This window comes from Mytilus edulis, chromosome 13, assembly GCF_963676685.1.
Source record: "Mytilus edulis chromosome 13, xbMytEdul2.2, whole genome shotgun sequence".
Lineage (NCBI taxonomy): Eukaryota > Metazoa > Mollusca > Bivalvia > Mytilida > Mytilidae > Mytilus > Mytilus edulis.
Genome location: NC_092356.1, coordinates 2,925,204 through 2,949,628, shown reverse-complemented (window position 1 = coordinate 2,949,628; position 24,425 = coordinate 2,925,204). Strand labels below are relative to the sequence as shown.

At 33.6% G+C, this 24,425-nt stretch overlaps 1 protein-coding gene across 1 annotated transcript in view; it reads left to right on the top strand.

Moving 5' to 3' along the window:
* Nucleotides 1-206: 206 nt before the first annotated feature.
* Nucleotides 207-24,425, top strand: part of LOC139502339 (uncharacterized) — a 123,086-nt gene continuing 98,867 nt past the window's right edge. The window contains exons 1-2 of the mRNA XM_071291787.1: nucleotides 207-286; nucleotides 22,381-22,414. The gene's annotated coding sequence lies outside the window, so the exon portion shown is untranslated. The remainder of the gene's footprint in view (nucleotides 287-22,380; nucleotides 22,415-24,425) is intronic.

Genomic DNA, 24,425 nt, shown 5'->3' with positions numbered 1-24,425 from the left:
GGGGGGCCCGGCCCCCCCCCCCCCCCCCCCCCCCCACTGGATCCGCCTATGATAAGGACGCATCTAAATTACAAATTAAATAGAAACATTGTTTTGGAAGCACCGAACCGTGGGTCAACCGTCTCAGGAACACAGGCCTGACTTCAGGAAAGATCGGAGATCCGTCAACCTTGCTTCGGAAGTTGGTCGTCTTATTAGTCGACAGGAGAGTTATTTCCCTTTTAAAGTATTTTCTGAAGTTCTGGTGGTGGATATATTCCCTGAATTACCATTTTTGCAGTTATCGGTAAAGTTTACTTTAATTTTTTAATGAAGCGTTCATAATAATTGTTAAATAAAACCCAAATGAATATTATAAGTCCAAATTAGTCTCCCGTCTGTTGCATTATATCTTATATCAGATCATGGCGGGACAATCCGGGACTTTCTCCCGGTCCTACTTAAAAGCGCCCGGAAGCGCCCGAGAGCGCCCGGGAATAGAAAAAGCGCCCGTGGAAAGGAAAAAGCGCCCTGGGAAGGAAAATTAGCGCCCGGGAGAATAAAATAATAATATTTTTCCTTAAAAAGAATAAATAATCATTGCTTGTTTTGTCCTTATAATATAAATGCATGTGGATATGATGCCTGAAGTCTATTTTTGCAACTGCATGCCATCGTCATGGTGAACACTTTTTTATGCAGATGCTGATATACATTTATTATATCTTTTTTATGAATCTAAAACTGTTTCCATGGCTATGCTTATCAGGGTTTTAATGCTTATTTTTAAATTTAAACCAAAACCCTGCCTTTTACCCCCTTGTTTTAACTAACTTTATTTGCTGATGTATTATGTGTAACTCTTTTAATTTTGATTAAATTAATTTTTGTCTGTGAAATTTAAGAGTTCCAAATGGTGAAGTTGAAATCATGCCTTCGTAAATTTTACTGACGGACGCCATCACGAGTTGGTTGACCGTTATGGAATAACCGTTTCACAAATGATATCGCATATGTTCCTTACGTCGTAACTACAATCCCCTTCCCTTTCATGAATATGACCTACTGAATTAGACTATTTACCGGATTTGTAATCACATAAGCAACACGACGGGTGCCACATGTGGAGCAGGATCTGCTTACCCTTTCGAAGCACCTGAGATCACCCCTAGTTTTTCGGTGGGGTTTGTGTTGTTTATTCTTTAGTTTTCTATGTTGTGTCGTGTGTACCATTGTTTTTCTGTTTGTCTTTTTCATTTTTAGCCATGGCGTTGTCAGTTTGTTTTAGATTTATGAGTTTGACTGTCCCTTTGGTATCTTTCGTCCCTCTTTTAAGTAGTTTTTTTTTACATTTTTCATTTTGATATCATTTTTGATACATGCCTTTGATGTCTTACATTTTATTAATCTTCCGCATAAACTGTGATCCATTATAATCAGTCTATTCATAAATTATATTATTGTTAAAATTGAAACATTCATAGATATAGGAAGATGTGGTGTGAGTGCCAATGAGACAACTCTCCATACAAATAACAATTTAAAAAGTAAACCATTATAGGTTAAAGTACGGCCTTCAACACGGAGACTTAGCTCACACCGAACAACAAGCTATAAAGGGCCCCAAAATTACTAGTGTAAAATCATTATTACAAATATCTATTATCTGAATTTGAAAATTACTTGTCTAAAATTTAAAAAAAATAATGTGCATAACTTATTTCATCAACACAAAGTTGTCTCAAGCCAATAAAATATATTTTCCCCGGGCGCCTTTTCTTTTTTCTGGGAGCATTTTATTAGGACCCCTTTCTCCAAGTCCAAGCACAGCCACTGGGCTGTCTTCTTTACGGGACCTGACGAGGTTTGACTGTCAATGGCTGTCACTAGTCTGATTCATTGCTCAAAAGGGACTCGTTAGTGAATGATTACTAGCAATAAGTAGTTTCAAGGTAGACATTGTGTCCAGCGGATATAGGTGTTTATCCAGTTCACTCCGTATCACTACAGTCTACAGGTTTGTTCGCGGAAACAGTGGGAACAAAATTAAAATGTTTATAGCAATATAACACTTAACAAACTTGATTACAAAATAATTCAAACCAAACAAAAAAGGGTGTAAACATTTAGGGTGCAAACAGACTTTGGGTGCCAGTGGCTGATCCAGAAATTTTCATAAGTGGGGGCCCACTGGCTGCCTAAGAGGGGGACGGTTGCTTCACCCTTATGTGAATCCCTATATAAGCAACCAAATTATTTTCTCACAAATCCATCTCTGGGTGCAAATGTGTAGCCTGTAATATATATAGGGTTGGGAAGTGAAAGGGTGCTATAATTTACAAACATGAATAGTCTAACGAACATGTTTTTTGCAAACTGACCTGGATTCACTTTTTTTCGAGTGTAGACCAGGTATTTCAAGGGAACTGCTGTCTCCTTTGTGATTTTGGGGCCTTCTTATACGGCGACATGTATGGCCGATTAAAATTAATTGATAGATTTTCATCCCCGTCTGCCCCTCTGAAATCATCCCACCCCAATTTTTAGCTCACCTGGCCTAAAGGGCCAAGTGAGCTTTTCCCATCACTTTGCGTCCGGCGTCCGGCGTCGTCCGTCGTCCGTCGTCCGTCGTCGTTAACTTTTACAAAAATCTCCTCTGAAACTGCTGGGCCAAATTAAACCAAACTTGGCCACAATCATCATTGGGGTATCTAGTTTAAAAAATGTGTGGCGTGACTCCGCCAACCAACCAAGATGGCCGCCATGGCTAAAAATAGAACATAGGGGTAAAATGCAGTTTTTGGCTTATAACTCAAAAACCAAAGCATTTAGAGCAAATCTGACAGGGGTAAAATTGTTTATCAGGTCAAGATCTATCTGCCCTGAAATTTTCAGATAAATCAGACAACCCGTTGTTGGGTTGCTGCCCCAAAATTGGTAATTTTAAGGAAATTTCACCGTTTTTGGTTATTATCTTGAATATAATTATAGATAGAGATAAACTGTAAATAGCAATAATGTTCAGCAAAGTAAGATCTACAAAAAAGTCAACATGACCAAAATGGTCAGTTGACCCCCTTAAGGAGTTATTGCCCTTTATAGTCATTTTTTTGTCAATTTTTCGTGAAGTTTTGTTATCTTGTACAAAAATCTTCTCCTCTGAAACTACTGAGACAAATTTAACCAAACTTGTCCACAATCATCGTTTAAAAAATGTGTGGCGTGACCCGGCCAACCAACCAAGATGGCCGCCACAGCTAAAAATAGAACATAGGGGTAAAATGCAGTTTTTGGCTTATGACTCAAAAACCAAAGCATTTAGAGCTAATCTGATTGGAATAAAATTGATTATCAGGTCAAGATCTATCTGCCCTGAAATTTTCAGATGAATCGGACAACCTTTTGTTGGGTTGCTGCCCCTGAATTGGTAACTTTAAGGAAATTTTGCTGTTTTTGGTTATTACATGTATCTTGAATATTATTATAGATAGAGATAAACTGTAAACAGCAATAATGTTGAGCAAAGTAAGATTTACAAATAAGTCAACATGATTGAAATGGTCAGTTAACCCCTTTAGGAGTTATTGCCCTTTATAGTCAATTTTTAACCATTTTTCGTAAATCTTAGTTATCTTTTACAAAAATCTTCTCCTCTGAAACAACTGGGCCAAGTTCATTATAAATAGAGATAATTGTAAGCAGTAAGAATGTTCAGCAAAAGTAAGATGTACAAACAAACACATCAACATCACAAAAACACAATTTTGTCATGAATCCATCTGCGTCCTTTGTTTAATATTCACATAGACCAAGGTGAGCGACACAGGCTCTTTAGAGCCTCTAGTTTTTATATTTGAAAATATATGATTTCCGGATTTTGTTCATTTCCATTACCAGTAACCATCAATAATTTCGTTTCATTCAAAACTTCCTGTTTCAACTAGATTATTGTATTTCTTCGAGTAATTTAAAATGATTCTACAGATCTATGATGACAACATCATCTACCGAAAATAGAGATTGATTACGGGAAGGGCATAACATATTCGGCTTACGATTAATATGCTGTTTCCAAGAATGCAAATTGCTGTATGACACAAATTTTTAGGATTAGAAAAACAGGGATTTTTTTATTGATACTGTACAATGTCAATGACTTAATTTGTGTCAGGAATTTTGGACTGAATTTCAGAATGATATCCAAAGCGCAAGAATCGTGGAACTCATTGGTACAAAAAGGACTGACTTAAAAAAATTGACTCAAGCACGAACTTATTAGATTTTTTTACTGTATATTGAGTTCAAAAAGTCGGCAAACAGACTCTGCGGTATGGGCTTTGCTCATTGTTGAAGGCTGTAAGGTGACCTATAGTTATTAATGTCTGTGTCATTTTGGTCTCTTGTGGACAGTTGTCTCATTGGCAATCAAACCACATCTTCTGTTTAACTTTTATATACACCTACATGTAGATTTTTTTACCCACAGCTATTGTTTTCTGTTGACAAACAGCAAACACCCTCTGTCCCAATACCTTCAATTAGGGTTATTAAACACTTCTTTTTGTTAAGTTCATGTTTTACATTGTTGCTAGCCTATGTTTGCATCATGCATAAGAATCTTTTTTAAAGCACAAACCCTTTTATTTTCAACACTTGTTTGTGGTTTCATTTTATTATGTACTCATAATTCTTGTGCTGCATACCAATGCATATTTGCTTCATACAAGAAAGCAAAATTAATTTGGTGTAGTGGTGCAGCTGAAGAGAGCATTTCTACACATTTTCACATGGTTTTGTCGTTTAATGAAAATAGGTTTCTAAAGCGACAATAACATCATGTAGAACAATGGTTGCCAATGAATAAGAGATATTAAGAATTATGTGTGAGGCAGTCCCCCCCCCCCCCACCCCATTTAAAAAAAAAATTTGGATGAAAATCTACTAATTAAATTAAGTTGGCCTATATACATGTAGCTAACTATATGCAGTATGGGCTTTGCTCAATGTTGAAGGTCGTATGGTGACTTATAGTTGTTAATTACTGTTTTTATTTGGTCTCTATTGGAGATTTGTATCATTGGCAATTATACCACATCTTCTTTATATTTGTGATTATAAAAGTCTTATTATCATGACTTCATCTTTTTATAGGCTTGTAAATTTTTTTACGGGAAGTATAATTTAGTATTCAAATGTCCATCATGCGTCTATGGATCTGTCTGTATGGCGTCCACATGTCACACCGTAACTTGAAAACCACATATCCAACTTTCATGAAACATATATCATGTATATACATAGTTGTTTCTTATGAAAGTCAAACGATCAGTATACTTTTTGGTGAAAATAAGATTTAAACTTTTTGAGTTACAGGACTTTATAACTAAAACAAGGGTGTGTTTTTTCACATGTCATGCCATATTTCAATAATTGATTATTACTTAAAACAACACACATTTCTTTGTTATATTTTGTTTATTCACATATATATATATATATGTGAATAAACGATTAAATTAGGTATAATGAAAATCTATTACAATAGATTACTTCTTGCATTTAAACAATTTGTTACGAAAGAGGAAGATAATTTTAGTGCCGTATAAGGTGTATTATTAAGTATAAGATTTATTTTATTTTTATCGCACAATGTGGATATACTTTTTCCTGTAATTTTGAACATTTTTGATACAAAAGTCTCTCTAATACTGGAGTAACCTCTGATGATATTGTATTATTATCGGATAGCAAAGAGGGTTTGCAAAATTGTCTCAATACATTATAACAAGTAATTATTGTTCTTCTTGGAAATTACAAGTCAATACAGAGAAATCAAAAGTAATGGTTTTTAATTCAAACGGAAAGTCTTTTCTAAACGAATTTTATTATAATGGCAAATCCTTAGAGACAGTTAGTACAAATGTAGTACTTATTGTTACATAATGGGTATTAATATTAGATATAATGGCAGTTTTAATGTCGCCATCACTTCGCTTATGAAAAAAGCTAGGAAAGCATATTTTAAAATAAAGAAAACAATAGGATTAGATAACCCTTGTAAACTTCTGGAAAAACTTTTTGATTCCTTAGTAGCCCCTATTCTCCTTTATTGTAGCGAAATCTGGGGGATTATTTCGACATTTAAAGACAGTGATGCCTATGAAAAGTTGCATATAAAATTTATTTAAGAAATCTTGGGAGTACACTGTAAGGCCTGGAATGATGCATGTCGTTCCGAACTTGCAAGACTACCATTATTTAAAAATAAGATAATGTTATCTTGCATTAAATTCTGGGACCATTTAATCACTTCAGAAGGAAGTTTAGTTCACCAAATATATAATGCTACAAAAAAAAGCAACCCATGGGTTAAAAGGTTAAATATTTTTATTCAAAACTTAGGTTTATCTTATTTGTCAAATGATAACCTTACTATTAAACCCCTGTTTGGTTTTATAAAACAAAGACTAATTGACCAGGGTTTTCAGGAACAACATGCAAATATTTCAGCATCTCCAAAATTAACATTTTTCCAAAGTGTTTACAAAATGAGTGAACGGGCAGGTTATGTTGATGCTTTAAAAAATAGATCAGATCGATCATCATTATGTAAATTAAGAGTTAGTGCTCATAACCTTGCCATTGAAAGAGGAAGATATTTAAAAGTACCAAGAGATCAAAGAATTTGTGAAATCTGTAAAAGTGGCGAAATTGAAAATGAACAGCACATGCTTGTTATGAGCATTACTATAATTAAATTTAGTATTTGAATATTTTGTAAGGTCCTCATGGCTGTCAAACAGTTATAACTAGATGTCAACCTCATCTCATGGAAGAGTGAATAATGTAAAGTTTTTCGAGGTAAAAAAAAGTCAATATTGCAGATACTATAGGTAGCAGATCAACTAAATTTAGTGTATGGAAATAATGCAGGGTGTGCACATCCAACTGGCAGGAGTCGTCTAATCTTTACCTCATTTTCATACATTGTAGTTGTTCAGTGGGTAAATTAAAGTTTTGTAATTTGGTGTTTTTTTTGCATACCAAGGGCAAATACAAACTAGATGCTCTAAAGAGAAAAATTCATGGCAACAAATTATTGACCAATTTCTGTACTTCCCGTTTTATCAAAACTTTTAGAAAAGCATGTTTCAAAACATTTGTATGACTACCTAAATTAAAAAGATTAGATCTTTTACACCCAGCACAGTCTGGGTTTCGACAAGAACACTCTTGCCAAACTGCCCTTGTCAATATCATAGATAAATGGATACAGGATATGAATGATGGTGATATCAACTTAGCAGTTCTATTGGATTTTAATTAAGAAAGCTTTTGATGTAGTAGATCATGATATTCTCTGTAAAAAACTTGAAATTTATGGATTTGATAATACTGCTGTTTCTTTTTTTAAATCATATTTGAATGAAAGATCTCAACAAGTACAAATTGGTAATGCTCATTCTGAAAAACTTTATATCAAGTATGGTGTCCCCCAAGGCTCCATATTAGGCCCCCTTCTGTTTATATTGTACATAAACGATCTTCCTATTTATATGAAAAATTGTTGCACTGATTTATATACCGATGATTCAACTTTACATCTTTCTGGTAATTGTTATCAAACTCTACAGTCAAAGGTACAAGAAGATTTACATGGTGTAGAGGAATGGTGCAATGATAACAATATGTTCATCAATAAGAATAAAACAAAATATATGATTATTAGAACGAATCAAAGAGCAATGCCACATTACATGAGAGTTGTTTAACTATTAACAATCAAGTGATACAATCTTCCACATGCGAAAGTCTTTTAGGCATTAAAATTGACCCTTCCCTCACATGGAAAAACCAAATTGATGTGATCTGCTCAAAAATATCATCTAGACTATATCTACTATTAAAGATTAAAAAAATTCTAAATCTAGACTGCAGAAAATTATTCTATAATGGTTATATCTTGCCACTAATTGATTATTGTTGTATAGTGTGGAGTAGTTGTAGCAGTGAGGGTTTAAAAAGGATATTAAAATTACAAAAGAGGGCTGCTAGATTAATACTAGAAACAGACCCATTCGCTCCTTCTGCACCCTTATTCAAACACTTAAACTGGATGACAGTTTAACAGAGAATAAAATATCATAAGTTAGTGATGACATTTAAGTGCAGTAAATGTGATGCCCCATCATATCTTACTAACAAGTTTCATTATGTTTCAGACAGAAATCCATACCCCTTGAGAAATGCTGTTAAAAGAAACCTCATACTCCCTAAACCAAAAACAGAATTGTTCAAAAAATCTTTATGTATTCTGGACCATTCTTATGGAATAATTTACCAATACCGTTAACAAATATTACAAATGTTAATTCTTTCAAATACAAAATAACAGATTATTTATTGAAATCAACCTAGCTGTACATGTCTCAATAATATAAAAAACTGATCATGTCATCATGTTTATTTTTTTCATCACATTTATCAAGTTGTATTGAACATTATTATCATACTTGACTTTTTATACTAATGTATGCAATATATATGTTTGCATTTTGTTTGATTTCTCATGATGAGGGCCTCAGGGAAGATTAGTTATATAGCTAACTGTGTAACCCTCTTTAAATAAAGTATTGTTGTTGTTGTTGTTGTTGTTGTAGCTCACCTTGGTCTATGTGAATATTAAACAAAGGACACAGATTGATTCATGACAAAATTGTGTTTTGGTGATAGAGTTGTGTTTGTAGATCTTACTTTACAAAACATTCTTGCTGCTTACAATTATCTCTATTTATAATGAACTTGGCCCAGTAGTTTCAGTGGAAAATGTAGTGAAAATTTACAAATTTTATGAAAATTGTTTAAAATTTACTATAAAGGGCAATAACTCCTTAGGGGGTCAATTGACCATTTTGGTTGTGTTGACTTATTTTTAGGTCTTACTTTGCTGTACATTATTGCTGTTTACAGTATATCCTACTCTATCTATAATAATATTCAAGATAATAAAAAAAAACAGTAAAATTTCCTTAAAATTACCAATTCAGGGGCAGCAACCTAACAACTGGTTATCGGATTCATCTGAAAATTCCAGGCAGATAGATCTTGACCTGATAAACATCAATAGACCCTGACTGAGGGGGTGGTTTCATTTAATTAATACTTCTTGTCTATTTGCATAGTTAAGCAACCCAAATTTGTATGTGACACCACCAAAATTCAAAGTTGGTCTGTGTTTTGAGGTATTGAGCATTGTGTACAAGTTTCATAACATTTGGTCAGGCAATCTAATATTAGAGGAACCAATCTATAAGGATAAACAAAGGTACAGACACACTGACAATAGTACTTAATGCCCCCTCTACTTGGTGGGGAAAGAAAAGTCTGTATATCTGCCATTAATTTCTGCAAAAATTAGGAGAGCAGAACAAAGCTTAAACATAATTTGTAACTCATCATGGTTAACTCACTTATATTACCAAAAATCAGCTGGGGGACAAGGGTAAAACTGTATGGCCCAACAACTTTGTTGCAGGCCATATGTTTTGCCACTTGTCAGATTTGCTCTTAATGCTTTAGTTTCAGACATATAAGCCAAAAGCTGCATTCTACCCCTTTGTTCTATTTTGAGCTATGTCAGCCATGTTGGTTGGCAGACAGGGTCATCAGACACATTTTTTTAACTAGATACCTATTGTAGGGTTAACGTTGTAATGGGGGTACCTTCATGACAAATAATGGTAAAAATTCTTGCCAAACGATGAAAACGGTAATTTTTTTGGAATATGATGATAAAATGTACATTTTCTTTTAGAAGAAAGAACTGATTTAGGCGAAGCACGTTATTTTTTTTCCAAAAATGACAATAACGATAATCATTTGAGACTTATGACGAATCATGATAAGTATATTTTGACAAATCATGTTAAATTTTTAACAAATTTAACGCTAACGGTTGCTGAAATGACTGTTTGATGCCTGATCCTCCTATTGATGATTGTGACCAAGTATCGTTCAGTAGTTTCAGAGAAGATTTTTGTAAAAGTTAACAAACAAACTTAAAATATTAGGTAGGTAAGGAAATTAGAACACACATATTTTTTGCTCACCTGGCCCAAAGTGAGCTTTTCTCATCACTTGGCGTCCGTCATCGTTAACTTTTACAAAAATCTTCTCCTCTAAAACTACTGGGCCAATTTTAACCAAACTTGGCCACAATCATCATTGGGGTATCTTGTTTAAAAAATGTGTCCGGTGACCCGGCGAACCAACCAAGATGGCTGCCATGGCTAAAAATAGAACATAGGGGTAAAATGCAGTTTTTGGCTAATAACTCAAAAACCAAAGCATTTAGAGCAAATCTGACATGGGGTAAAATTGTTTATCAGGTCAACATCTATCTGTCAAGAAATTTTCAGATGAATTGGACAACCCATTGTTAGGTTGCTGCCTCTGCATTGGTAATTTTAAGGAAAATTTGCTGTTTTGGGTTATTATCTTGAATATTATTATAGATAGAGATAAACTGTAAACAGCAATAATGTTCAGCAAAGTAAGATTTACAAATAAGTCAACATGACCAAAATGGTCAGTTGACCCCTTTAGGAGTAATTGCACTTTATAATCAATTTTTAACCATTTTTCGTAAATCTTAGTAATCTTTTAGAAAAATCTTCTCTGAAACTACTGTGCCAATTAAAGCAAACTTGGCCACAATCAACTACCTCTAACCTTTTTTATTTGGAAAATATGCCATTTTGTCAAATTGGGAAGTTTATAATAACCATGAATTCGACTGGGACTTCAATTTGCAGACCCCCTTTCAAGAGAAAAACCCTCATTTGAAATAAGACCCCTTTTTATTAGCTCACCTGGCCCGAAGGGCAAAGTGAGCTTTTCTCATCACTTGGCGTCTGTCATCCGTCGTCCGTCGTCATCGTCGTTAACATTTTACATTTTGAACTTCTTCTAGAGAACCACTGAATGGAATGAAACCAAACATGGCATGAATGTTCTTTATGAGGCGCTGACCAAGTGTTGTTACTTTGTAGCCGATCCATCATCCAAGATGGCCGCCAGCAGGGGACTTAGTTTAACATAGGACCCTATGAGATATGCATACAAATGACTTCTTTTAGAGAACTGTTGAATGAAATGAAACCAATCATGGCATGAATGTTCCTTATGAGGTGCTGACCAAGTATTGTTACTTTGTAGCCAATCCATCATTCAAGATGGCCGCCAGTGGGGGACTTAGTTTAACATCCAATTGTAGGACCCTGTGGGAAATGTATACAAATGACTTCTATTTTAGAACCAATGAATGGAATGAAACTAAACATGGGATGAATATTCCTTATGAGGTGCTGACCAAGTCTTGTTACTTTGTAGCTGATCCATTATCCAAGATGGCTGCAGTGGGGGACTTAGTTTAACATAGGACCCTAATGGGAAATGCATACAAATGACTTCTATAAGAGAACCAATGAATGGAATGAAACCAAACATGGCATGAATATTCCTTATGAGGTGCTGACCAAGTGTTGTTACTTTGTAGCCAATCCATCATTCAAGATGGCCGCCAGTGGGGGACTTAGTTTAACATCCATTTGTAGGACCCTGTGGGAAATGTATACAAATGACTTCTATTTTAGAACCAATGAATGGAATGAAACTAAACATGGGATGAATATTCCTTATGAGGTGCTGAGCAAGTCTTGTTACTTTGTAGCTGATCCATTATCCAAGATGGCTGCAGTTAACATAGGACCCTATGAGAAATGCATACAAATGACTTCTTTTAGAGAACTGTTGAATGAAATGAAACCAAGCATGGCATGAATGTTCCTTATGAGGTGCTGACCAAGCTTAAGTGTTGTTACTTTGTAGCTGATCCATCATTCAAGATGGCCGCCAGAGGTGGACTTAGTTTAACATAGGACCCTATGGGAAATGCATACAAATGACTTCTTTTAGAGAACCACTAAATGGAATGAAACCAAACATGGCATGAATGTTCCTTATGAAGTGCTGACCAAGTATTGTTACTTTGTAGCCAATCCATCATTCAAGATGGCCGCCAGTGGGGGACTTGGTTTAACATAGGACCCTGTGGGAAATGCATACAAATGACTTCTATTTTAGAACCAATGAATGGAATGAAACTAAACATGGGATGAATATTCCTTATGAGGTGCTGACCAAGTCTTGTTACTTTGTAGCTGATCCATTATCCAAGATGGCTGCAGTGGGGGACTTAGTTTAACATAGGACCCTAACAGGAAATGCATACAAATGACTTCTATAAGAGAACCAATGAATGGAATGAAACCAAACATGGCATGAATATTCCTTATGAGGTGCTGACCAAGTGTTGTTACTTTGTAGCTGATCCATCATCCAAGATTGCCGTTAGCGGGGGACTTAGTTTAACATAGGACCCTTTGGGAAATGCATACAAATGACTTCTTTTAGAGAACCACTGAATCGAATGAAACCAAACATGGCATGAATATTCCTTATGAGTTGCTGACCAAGTGTTGTTACTTTGTAGCTGATCTATCATCCAAGATGGCTGCCAGCAGGGGACTTAGTTTAACAAAGGACCCTATGGGAAGTACATACAAATGACTTCTTTTAGTGAACCATTGAATGGAATGAAACAAAACATAGCATGAATGTTCCCAATGCGTTGCTGACCAAGTGTTGTTACTTTGTCATCCATCAAACATCCAAGATGGCCACAAGTGGGGGGACTTAGTTTAACATAGGACCCTATGGGAAATACATTTAAATTTCTTTTAGAGAACCACTGAATGGAATGAAATCAAACATAGCAATAATGTTTCTTATGAGATGATGACCAAGTGTTGTTACTTTGTAGCCGATCAATCATCCAAGATGGCCGCCAGCAGGGGTTTAGTTTAACATAGAACCACTGAATGGAAAGAAATCAAACATAGCAATAATGTTTCTTATGAGATGCTGACCAAGTTTTGTAACTTTGTAGCCAAATTTTATCTTTTTTTTATATGATTTCAAAAACCCAAGTAGAGTCAGGTGAGCGATACGGGCTCTTGAGAGCCTCTAGTTAATAGTGATCATGGTGATAATACATAAATAGACCCTCAAATCTGCATACAAGTCATTTTAGGCATGAAAAATTTTTAAATGAGTTTTTCAGTTTGTATTCATGCACAATTACTACTGAGACTGCACTGTTTGAGAAAAAAGTTGTCTTTTTGGGAATAATTTTAAGCCATTTTTTTAAAAATTGGGATTCTACTCCAGGGGAAAAAGCCTTTATTCTCCTGTAATTTGAGCCAATAACATCACTGGTCACTGTCTATGGACTTTGAAACTTTTGCTAAGTATTTATCTTAGTTTATAGTTTTGATTAGGTTGGTTTATGGATAAGCATTGGCATATCTCATAACCATGACGACTATTTGATCACGCCCCCTCAGATTTGGTCATTTGACTTTGAAATTTTGCTTAGTTTACATGTATTAGTTTGTTTAGGACGTCTGTTTAAAGGGAACTATAATTATGATAAGTCAATTGTATTTGGTATACATTTGTATTAGCATAAGCACATATTATTACGATGGAGATTGTTTAGCCATGTACTTTCAGTCATGTTTCATTGACTTTGAATATTTTCAAAACTTACAAGTGTTTATATTTTAATTTCAACATTTGCATTACCCTAATTACAAAAAAGTGAGGCATATTTCCGTGATAACAGTTTATTATATACTTTATATCATCGGTCAGGCAAACTAATACGAGAAACGCCAATCAATTTATTTTATTCAGCATTGCACAAAGTAAAAAAAGATAAAGGTACAGGGGTGGATCCAGCCATTTAAAAAGGGGGGGGGGGGTTCCAACTACATGTCCCTGTTATTCATATTTTACACATAAATGGACTAAATTTTTCTGCCACTTATAATGCATTGATCACTCTGGTTAGAATTTTTCAAATTTTAATAACTTTCTTAAACTTATTTGTAAAAAAATATTTCCTGTTTAAACATACATGTATATATTACTTATAAATGGACTCTGATATTTTTTCTTCCAGTTAACATTACATACAGTCTGCAGTTAAAGTTTTTAAAGCATTTATTAGATTCATAAACCTTTCTCATTCCTTGATTTTGACCAAACTTGGATAAAAGCTTCTTACAATCAAAAGAAAGTATCTGAAGGAAAATTTTTAAATAATTTTTTCCTCATTTTTGTTGAGCCACTTTTGATTGCATCAATATGGATGCATGCATGCATATATATGTATTTCCTTCATTGATTGAAATTTTATGAAAGGTTAAATATACATCAAGTACCTAAATGAAAAAACAAGATTTTTAACTTCCTATGTCAATTAAGATAAAAACTGGTATGTTTAAATGTAAATTCTGGATGCTATTTAGGTCAGAAAATTTGAAAGATTAACTGATTCACATATTTGTGGTTTAAATGAATGATGCTGAATCAGCAAATGTTATCATTTTGATATTAGGCACATATCCGATTTTAGGGAGATGAATTAAATATGTCATGTTTGTTTTTTTTTAAATAAAATATGGTTTAAAAACCTATAGTCTACTAAAAAAGAACATTTATTTTTAAGTAATTTGACAGATCATTTTGAATTTATTTTATTTTCAGTCTACAAGCAGTCATTAATTGATTGAAGATTGAAGGTGGTGGGGGGAAAGGGGAGAGGGGGTTGTACCCCTAAATTATTTTGGTAGGGTTGAGCTTGAGCATGCAACTGAGACATCAAGTACCCCACCCTTTTCATATATTTTGTTTATCAATTAGATATTTAGATATTTTGTGGAAGAGTGAATTTTCTGCCTTCCATTTACACTGGATGCATTGATTGTATTATACAGTATGTACTAATTCTAAATATCTCTTGCAGATAATTTATTGACGTAGGTGATTCTTTGTAATCTACTTGTGATTAGGTCTTATTTTATTGGTCATTGGTCAGTCAGGGGTACTACTTGTAGAAGTTATTTTTAATTACTTGAAAAAGTAATATTATTTACTTATATAAGTAAATTTGTAGGATACTTATACAAGTGAATTTTATTTACTTGTATTATGTAAAACAAATATTGGCTGAGTTATGTCCCTTAGACAATCAGATTTTTTTTACTTGTAGAAGTAACAAAGTCATCCGATCTTCTTTTATTGAATTTATGATTATTGCTCTAATAGAATTTTAAATTATCTGCCCTTTGTAGATGTCTTTATAATTACTAATCATTTAAGTGTAATTCCATGGACAACGAAAATCCCAGTTGTCTGTTGTCTTCAGAACACTGCTCATTTACAAGCCCCCAAGGAGCAATTTTTGAAGGCCTCTTGCACAAATACTTAAGATCTTTGCACAATCAATTTCTTTGTTGAATTAATGAGACTCTAATAAAAAAGTTGAGCAAACCTGGGAAAAATCATTATAGGCATGAATTTACATCTCAAAACTTGATGACTTTTGTGGGCTTGTAAGAAAAATTTACTGTAAACATGATAAATACAAGTAAATTTTTGAGAAAATAAAGGGGAGATTATTCAAACATTATTTATTTACTTATATATATGCATATTTTTTTACATCTTCAAGTAAATAAAATAACTTGTACAAGTTGTACCCCTGACTGTTGGTGGTCTTGTGATAATTATACAGGGAATTTAATTGCTGGTCAATTTTGGTCTTTGTTCACAAAAGTTTAAATAGTTTAATTTTTAGCATCTTCTGGTACATTAGTATAAAAAGTTGCAACTTCCTGTTAAAGAATTAAGCTGACAAGGCCAAGAGAATTTCTTTTAATAATTGCTATCATGTTTCATGTGTACAAACCTTTGAATGTTAACTAGGTGCATATGTCAAAATGATTGGATTTATTGCATCTACAACTAACATCAGTGGGAATACATTAGAATATGATAAATATAGAGTTCAATTGGTTTGACAAATAGCTGCAGATGCATTCACAACTGTTACGTTTAACCACATATAAAATACTGACATCTGATTAGTTTCAGATACTTATGATATAATCAAGCAAGTGATTATATATATATGTCAACCTTATTATGTATTAAATCATCTTTTAGTATATATATTTCATATACATGTAGAACTTATATATTTTCCCAAAAAAATATTGCAACATGACAAAATATATTTAACTACATGTAATGAACCCAATGAGCAGCAGAATTGACATAGCTTTTATTTGTTTATTTGGTTAAACATTTATTTTGTTGAGAGCCATTTTGAGGGAATATCTTATTTCACAGTGAAAACGTGTTTTTTTTGTCTTAAAATTTGCTAAACAATATAACACCGAATTAATTTGTAAAAAAATATTACATATAAATATACATGTATACAATGTATATGTTCACATCTCAATGAAAAAAATCAACACAATTATTTGTACACTTTAATTTAAACTGTAATTGTACTGCTCCTCGGGGCGTCTTGATTGACAAATAAAAATTGTTGTTGTTGTTGTTGTTCATCAGGAGAAAAAAAACCAACTGGAGACAAAATAATGAACTAATTAAACAAACTTTAGCACAGGATTTGTTAAAATCAAACCATACAAATTTAAGGGCATGAACATGTACTAGAACATTGAGTGAAGGAGTGGATTCATGCTGAGGATGCATTGAGTGAAATCCTAACCTACATGTAATTCATTTCTTTTTCAAATGTAACATTTTATACAGATTTCAAGTGTTATTTTTATTGCAAAAGACTGTTCTGTTTAATAATGCCGTGGATTTTGTTACATATACTTGTAATTTATAACAAAGTATTTTTTGCAAGTACCATCATTCTCTCCCTAAATAATTCAGAATTTGTTGAATAGGTTGAACCCATCTATCCTATCACACTAGAGATAGAGGATAATAGTACTATAATGCAACAGGCACACTCAAGTAGACTGCCTCTTATCTAATGACTTACATCTGCTGAAAGTTGGTCTAAAACAAAACTACAAATATGAAAACAGAAATGATTTCAGTTTTCCAATTGAGAAAATAATAGGCCATTTCTGTTACATAATTGTATGTGTCTGTCCCAGTCAGGAGCCTGTAATTCAGTTATTGTTTGTTAATGTGTTACATATTTGTTTTTTGTTCATTTTTATCAGAAAAGATGAGATGAGGCTTATGTAATAACCAAAATCATTATTTGACTCTATTAAGGGCTGATTAATTACATTACGTAAGTATATATACTTTGATTTGTTCTACATACCTGTACATTGTACAGCTGAATATTTGTGTAATGAATCAAATTCAGGAAATTTGTGTCTCCTCTTACAGAGTGCAGGACATATGCCGAAGTGAGTGCAGTTGGCAACATTATGAGCTTTTTGCATAAAGTTTTGTTTTTCTGGACAACCTGGATACTTCAGCTAGTATAAAATAATTGAAAACAATACTTTAATAATTCTATGCGTTTAAAGCGCGCTTGTCTGGATTTAGTTTTATCATCAGGAACACTCAAAGCCAAATTGAAAATCTGAAGATGTATAAGTACCGAAACTAATGAAACTGTATGTTGCATACAGATTTATTTGGTCTGTATTTGTTAAGTCTATATATATAAACCCTTATAAACAGACTTGACCAGAATCCTGCATCATTGGTGTTTCTAGTTGAAATTGTACATGTGTTCATAATAAATGTGACATCCGACCTAGCCTTCCTACTAAAATGGCCAGCAACATGGCTAAAATAGAACACAAGCCTAGGGTCAAAATACATTTTTTTTTAACCCAAGTCAAGTGAGCTTTTTTCATCACATGCAGACCCTTGTCTGTTGTCCATTAACTTTATATATTATGAACTTCTTCTAGAGAGCCACTAAATGGAGCGAAATAAAACATTGCATGAATATTCTTCATGCAGTGTTGTAAAAGTTTTGTTACTTTGTAGCTGATTCATTATGATCCCAGACGGCTGCCAAGGAGGGTGAAAAAAGGGGGTGTTGCTAAACGGCGGAAACGGAAAACGAAACGGAAACGGAAAACGGAAACAGAAAGAATTAACATCTTTTATTTAGGGTTATTTTATCTACATATACGTGAATAGGCATGTTTTATGTAGTATAACACATGTTTACAAGAAAGAAAAAAAGAGGAATAAATTGAAAATAAAAGATTTAAAAGCATAACATATTGAAATAATTAGCAGGAGATGATGAGACTATGTTTTTGTTTTTAAATATTAGATAAGGTCATGTGAACGTCGTTCATGCTATTCATTATAGTCTGTTAGACTTTTCTTATTTTAAACACATGTTGGATAAATGTCAATAAGATAGTAACCCAGCAACACAAAACCAAATCTACATACGGCCTAAAAAGATGGTCCTTCAACTCGATCCTAAGATAGGTTGGGGAAATGCTTTTCATTGTTTTTTCTGCGATTCTTCTTCAATTGCTTTGCATTATGATTGGTGTGTATTTGTAACTTTCGTTGTATTTTTAACCAGATTTTTGTGACAAAAATTTCGGTTATTGATTTGGGGATGTACGGCTGGCAGTCAGCAGTAGGGCGGTCGGGCTGGCGGCAAACAAATGTTGTCTGTGCATTTACTCATGAACCATTCATCAAAAGCTTTTAAAATTTTAACATGTTGTTACTGACAACAAAATGAAGGTCAAGTTCAAGAATGATTTTGACTTTTACCGTTCAGGAGTTATGGTTCTTGAAAGATTGAAAAATGGCGTGTCCAGTCGTGTCTGTGCATTTATGCATGAACTGTCCAACCAAAGCTTCCCAAATTTTCCTATGTTGTTACTGATGAAAAAATGGAGGTCAAGTTCAAGAATGACGATTTTGACTTTTACCGGGCATTCAGTAGTTATGGTTCTTGAAAGATTGAAAAATGGGGTTTCCAGTCTTGTCCGTGCAGTTTTGCATGAACTGTTCAATCCAAGCTTCCCAAATTTTAATATGTTATTACTGATGACAAAATGGAGGTCAAGTTCAAGAATGACGATTTTGACTTTTACTGTTCAGGAGTTATGGTTCTTGAAAGATTGAAAAATGTCGTTTCCAGTCATGTCAGTGCTTAAATTACTCATGAACTGTTCAACCAAAGCTTTTCAAATTTTCATATGTTGTTACTGATGACAAAATGGAGGTCAAGTTAAATAATGTTGATTTTGACTTTTACCGTTCAGGAGTTATGGTTCTTGAAAGATAAAAAAATGGCGTTTCCATTCATGTTGTTGCATTTACTCATGAACCATTCAACCTAAGCTCTTTCAAATTTTAATATGTTGATACTGATGACAAAATGCAGGTCAAATTTGATATTGACAATTTTCACTTTCACCGTTCATCAGTTATGGTTCTTGTGATATTGCCAGGACACAAATAAATGTGACAGCCTCTTGTTTCTTGTAAAATGAAAAGAAAACGAAAAAGAAACCTAATGGGACAAAGAAATATGGACAACCGATAAGGAAACCTGGGAACTGGACATATAAATTTGTATACCCTTTATTTTAATGTAAACATTGATGAAATCACTCACTATACTGAGCCTTTTTTCACTGACTACAATACTGATGTACGATGTTAAATATTAAGGTATTGTAGCGTTACATCTCCTAGATTTAATATCAATAATACGAATTGATGTGAAACAAGTGGCGGAAAATTAGTAGCCTACATGGTTAACGTTGTCTTGTATTAGTATTTTTAAAATCAAATGTACACACTGCTTTAAATATCAAGCCGCTTAATTCTTCTCTGAAAATTTAATCCCTAGTAGCCATACATTTTATTTTATAATATTACAATTGAAAACAGTCTCAGTATGCTGTTTTTCTATAGTTGAAAACATTAAAACATAGGCGAAATTAAGATTCCAAAGGGACATTCATACTCACAGACTCCATAGGCGGATTTAGGGGGGGGGCCCAGGGGGCCCGGGCCCCCCCTTTTCGGGAAAAAATTTGGTTGCTTATATAGGGAATCACTGAAGCGTGACTGGAGCGGGCCCCCTCTTAGGTCAGTCAGTGGGCCCCCACTTATGAAAATTTCTGGATCCGCCACTGAAGTCTATAATTAACTGACAACGCCATCACCAAAAAAAGAAGAAAAAAAGACAATCAGACATTAACAATAGTTTACAAAACACAACATGTAAAACTGAAGTCTGAGCAACACACACCTCACCATTAACACTGGGGTTGATCTCAGTTGCTCCGGAAGGGTAAGCAGATATAGCTCCACATGTGACTCCCGTTAACATAGACATGAATTTATATCATTCTACTAAGGAATGTTGAAATTTGGAAGTTAATCTTATTTATATTGGTAATTTTTAAAGATTTTGGTCCTATGCCAAGACAACTGAAAATTCATTCTCTGTTGGTTTTTCTATGACGAAAAGGATACTATATTTTACATAACTTATCTGATCGCCAAACACCAGATTATAAACAATTGATGTCATTTACTAAATAACACCTTACCCTGAACAGTTCCTTGCCATACCACAGCATTAACGACCTGGTTGACCTGTTTGATGTTGTCTAATTTACCATGACTCTTTGCTTGCAAAAGCATAGGAATGAGTAAATCCAATATTGTGTTTTACCTGGTTTCCTGTAACTGTTTAAATTCGATTAAAATAGTTTATATGAGGCTTTTTCAAAATGTGACATAAACAGTGGCAGATACAGGGGCGAGTTCCGGAGGTTGAAACCCTTTTTTTCTGACGACCAATGCATTTGAATGGGGACATAAAGTTGGACCCCCATCCACCCTTTTCTCCTTGGTTGGGACCTCCCCTCTACTTTTTTGAAAATGGCTGGATATATCTGTAACTTGTCCTTATCGATGTTTTGGGCGCAACCATTAAGGATAGTACATATAGTTGCAACTGTGTTATTTACCAATAGTTATGTAACCAACATCTTCTTTCTTTATAAGAACCTTTGAATTCATTGAAACCAAATATTGTATTTATGTTCTTGATGAGGTGCTTACCAGGTTACCTACCAAGTTTTGTAACCTTGTCACTGATTTGTCATCCCAGAAAGCTACCATCAGGGTACCTAGTTTTAGGAATTACATAAAAAATTCTTACATGAATCACTCATAGTGATAGGAATAATATATGACATGAATGTTTCTTATGAGATGTAAACTTGAATTAGCATTCTTACTTTTTTATCCTAGAAAGTTGCCTATAGTGGCCCTTAGTGTAACATAGTAACCTATTGGAAAAACATACTATTATAAAATTGTCTTCCAGAGAAAAGCTTCAAATGGATCCAAAGGAAGCCAAGGCTTGATGTAGAAATAAGGCTATTATTTGACCTAAATTGGTGACTTCATATACAATGCCACTCGGATGGAAGGTTGGCTAATTGGCACTCATACCATGGCCACATCTTCTTATTTTATATGATTAATTGTTTCTTAAGAGCTGTGTTGTTGCTTTGTTGCCTATCTCAGTATCTGTTATCTAAGTAGGCTTCAGTAAGGGGGCTTTATAGTTAAGCATATGCTGGGAAATACTTACAAATTTAAGTCTTCCATTTAGATCCAATAAAAGAATTGAATCCAGTAATGATTTGTATGTTCCGTATGAGGTGCTAACAAAAGTAAAAAAAAATGTACTTTGTTGCTAATCTGTCCTCTAAGATTTTTTAATATGTAACCTTATAGAAAATACATATTTTTCAAAATTAGATATAAAGTTCAATGTATTATTTTCATAGTTTTTTTTATGGCCCAGAACAAAGTTGTCAGGGCAATATAGTTTTACCCTTGTCTCAGTCATTCTGTCATTCGCTCATTCCACAACAAACCATTACACAGTCTTTTTTTCTAAACACTTTTAGATATTTGGCTGATTTTTGGTATGTGAGTTAACCATGATGAGTTACAGATCAAGTTTGAGTTTAATTTTTTGCAGAAATTTCTGACTTTGGACCCTGATAAATTGTTGAAAATCACAGTTAAGATTTTGAGCTAATTTTTGATATTTAAAAAAAAATACAATCCCAATTCAACATCCCAAAATTTTGAAAAACGAATTCCTGGATCCTTAAAGGGTCAATCTCGAAATCTTAAGCTTAAAAACACATGATCCCTGAGTCCCGATAAAGGTCCTATCCCACCTCATAGAAAGTAGGGGTAAATGCAAGGTTTGTCTATTATTCTATTATTATGAAATTTGCTATGAAAAGACTTTGAATATTTGCATACTTTAAATGTTAAGGTATTGCTATTTTAATTGCAACATATGAATTATTGAATAACAAATAAACATGATCTACAAATACATGTAGACCAGACATATCTCTGTGTTAATGTTTCTTTTTTTTTTCTTTTCAGAAATCAAGTTGACCAAGCATATAATATCAAACAGGTAGGAAACTTACATAAATAATAAGTTATCAGTTTTCATAGGAGCTCAGCGGAAAATATATATTTGGGTGTTATCTAAAATTCATTGCATGCTTGATTAATTCACAAATCTTTTTGAGGTGGGTTTAAACATATTTTATTGTTTCAAATGACAAATGGATCAGACACAATTGAATTTTGCATCTTATTTACTGACTTCTCTCTGTGAAGTTTAACTCTAAAGTTGATCATTGGACTCTAAAAGTTGAGTTATATTTCAATCATCTTGTCCTTTCTGATTCCTTCATTGTTTCTTATCGCCCCACTGTTGTATGTTGATTCATCCTTCTGTTGTCAACACTATCAATAACTCAAAAAAGCTTTCAGCTGAATTTTCATGAAACTTTGGTGAATTGTTGATATATAGAGAATAATACATGGCAAAATCCGTATCATATGTCGTATCATCCCGTGACATCAATATCAGCCCAAGGGCCTTTAGGCCCGAGGGATGATATTGGTCGAGGGTGATACGGCATGTGATACGGATTTTGCCATGTATTATACGCTTTATCATATATTTCAACAGAAGAGTATTATATTATATGAACTGTTTTCTGATCTCGATAGATTAGCACTGGGTTACCTTCAGTTCTGCTTTTGTCTTGGTTCAAAGCCTTAAAATAACTGCTTATACAAAGCACCTGGGTTACCTTACCATTTGCCTGCTGCTGTTTTAAAAATATTTTGTTTATTATTGTATTTATTTGAGTGTTTTGTATTTTTTATAGTTGCATTTAGTGTGCCAAAAAATATGCAAACTTGATGTTCGTGACGTCACATACAATATGAAAACTTGACGTTCGTGACGTTACATACCAAACAATGACCTCATTAAAAAAAATGACCTATATTTATGGTCATGACAATATGCGTAAATGTAACAGCCACTATGTTCCGCCAGTTACTTTGTTCCGGCGGAACTTTCTAACTAGTTATTTCGTTCCGTTGGAACTTTTCAACTAGTTGTTTTGTTCCGAGTGCAGTTGAAAAGTTCCAGAAAAAAGTAGCTAGTTGAAAATTCCCGGAACAATGTAGCTAGTTGAAAAATTCTGGCCGGAACAAAACAACTAGTTATATCGTTCCAGATCAAATCAGATAGTCAATTTATTCCAGCATATCATAATAACTGTTCATTACACTCAGTATAAAACCCCCTGATCGCCCAGCTGGCAACAATTAATATTTTTCATCCAATGTCTATCCTTTTAATAACCAAAACCCAGTAGGACAACTACATTTTTGATGGGAAGTCATGATTGACACATGTATTACCCATTCTCTAAACATATTTTCTTATAGATCTCTTTTTAAAGCTTCTACGATAAATTCATTGTTTTTACGCTTTTGAATCTGAATTGCTTCAAAGATACATCCCAGAAGAGAGTTATTACAAGTCTGATTTTGACAAATACATGTCAACACAATGTGTTCTTTTATGAAAAAACGAAACTCAAAATCTCATAAATAAATAGCATTAATATCTAGTATAATAACCAATCTGTGATGTAATTAGATGACACAGTATTGTGCAATAGCAAGAAATTTTCAATTGCACAGTGACAATATTGTGCAATAGCAAGAAATCTTCAATTGCAAAGTATTGTGCAATAGCAAATATTTTCAATTGCACAGTATTGCGCAATGGCAAGAAGTATCTAATTGCACAATATTGTGCAATAGCAAGAAATTTTCAATTGATTGGAGTTATCTTTCTTTGTCCAGAATAGTAGTTGAATCAACTTAAATCATTGTTTTATACAATATACAATGTATATTTACTTTTACTACCAACTGATAAATTAAAACCATTCAGTGATAACAAGCACCTTTTGGTACATTTTAATATTTTATGATGTATTTAAATGAGTAGTTATTGTTGCAAACTCCATTAGAAATTTGAATTGAGATCAGTTTTGGATAAAGGGAAAGGGGTATGTGAAAAAAAAATGGGGGGGGGGGGGGTTAAATTT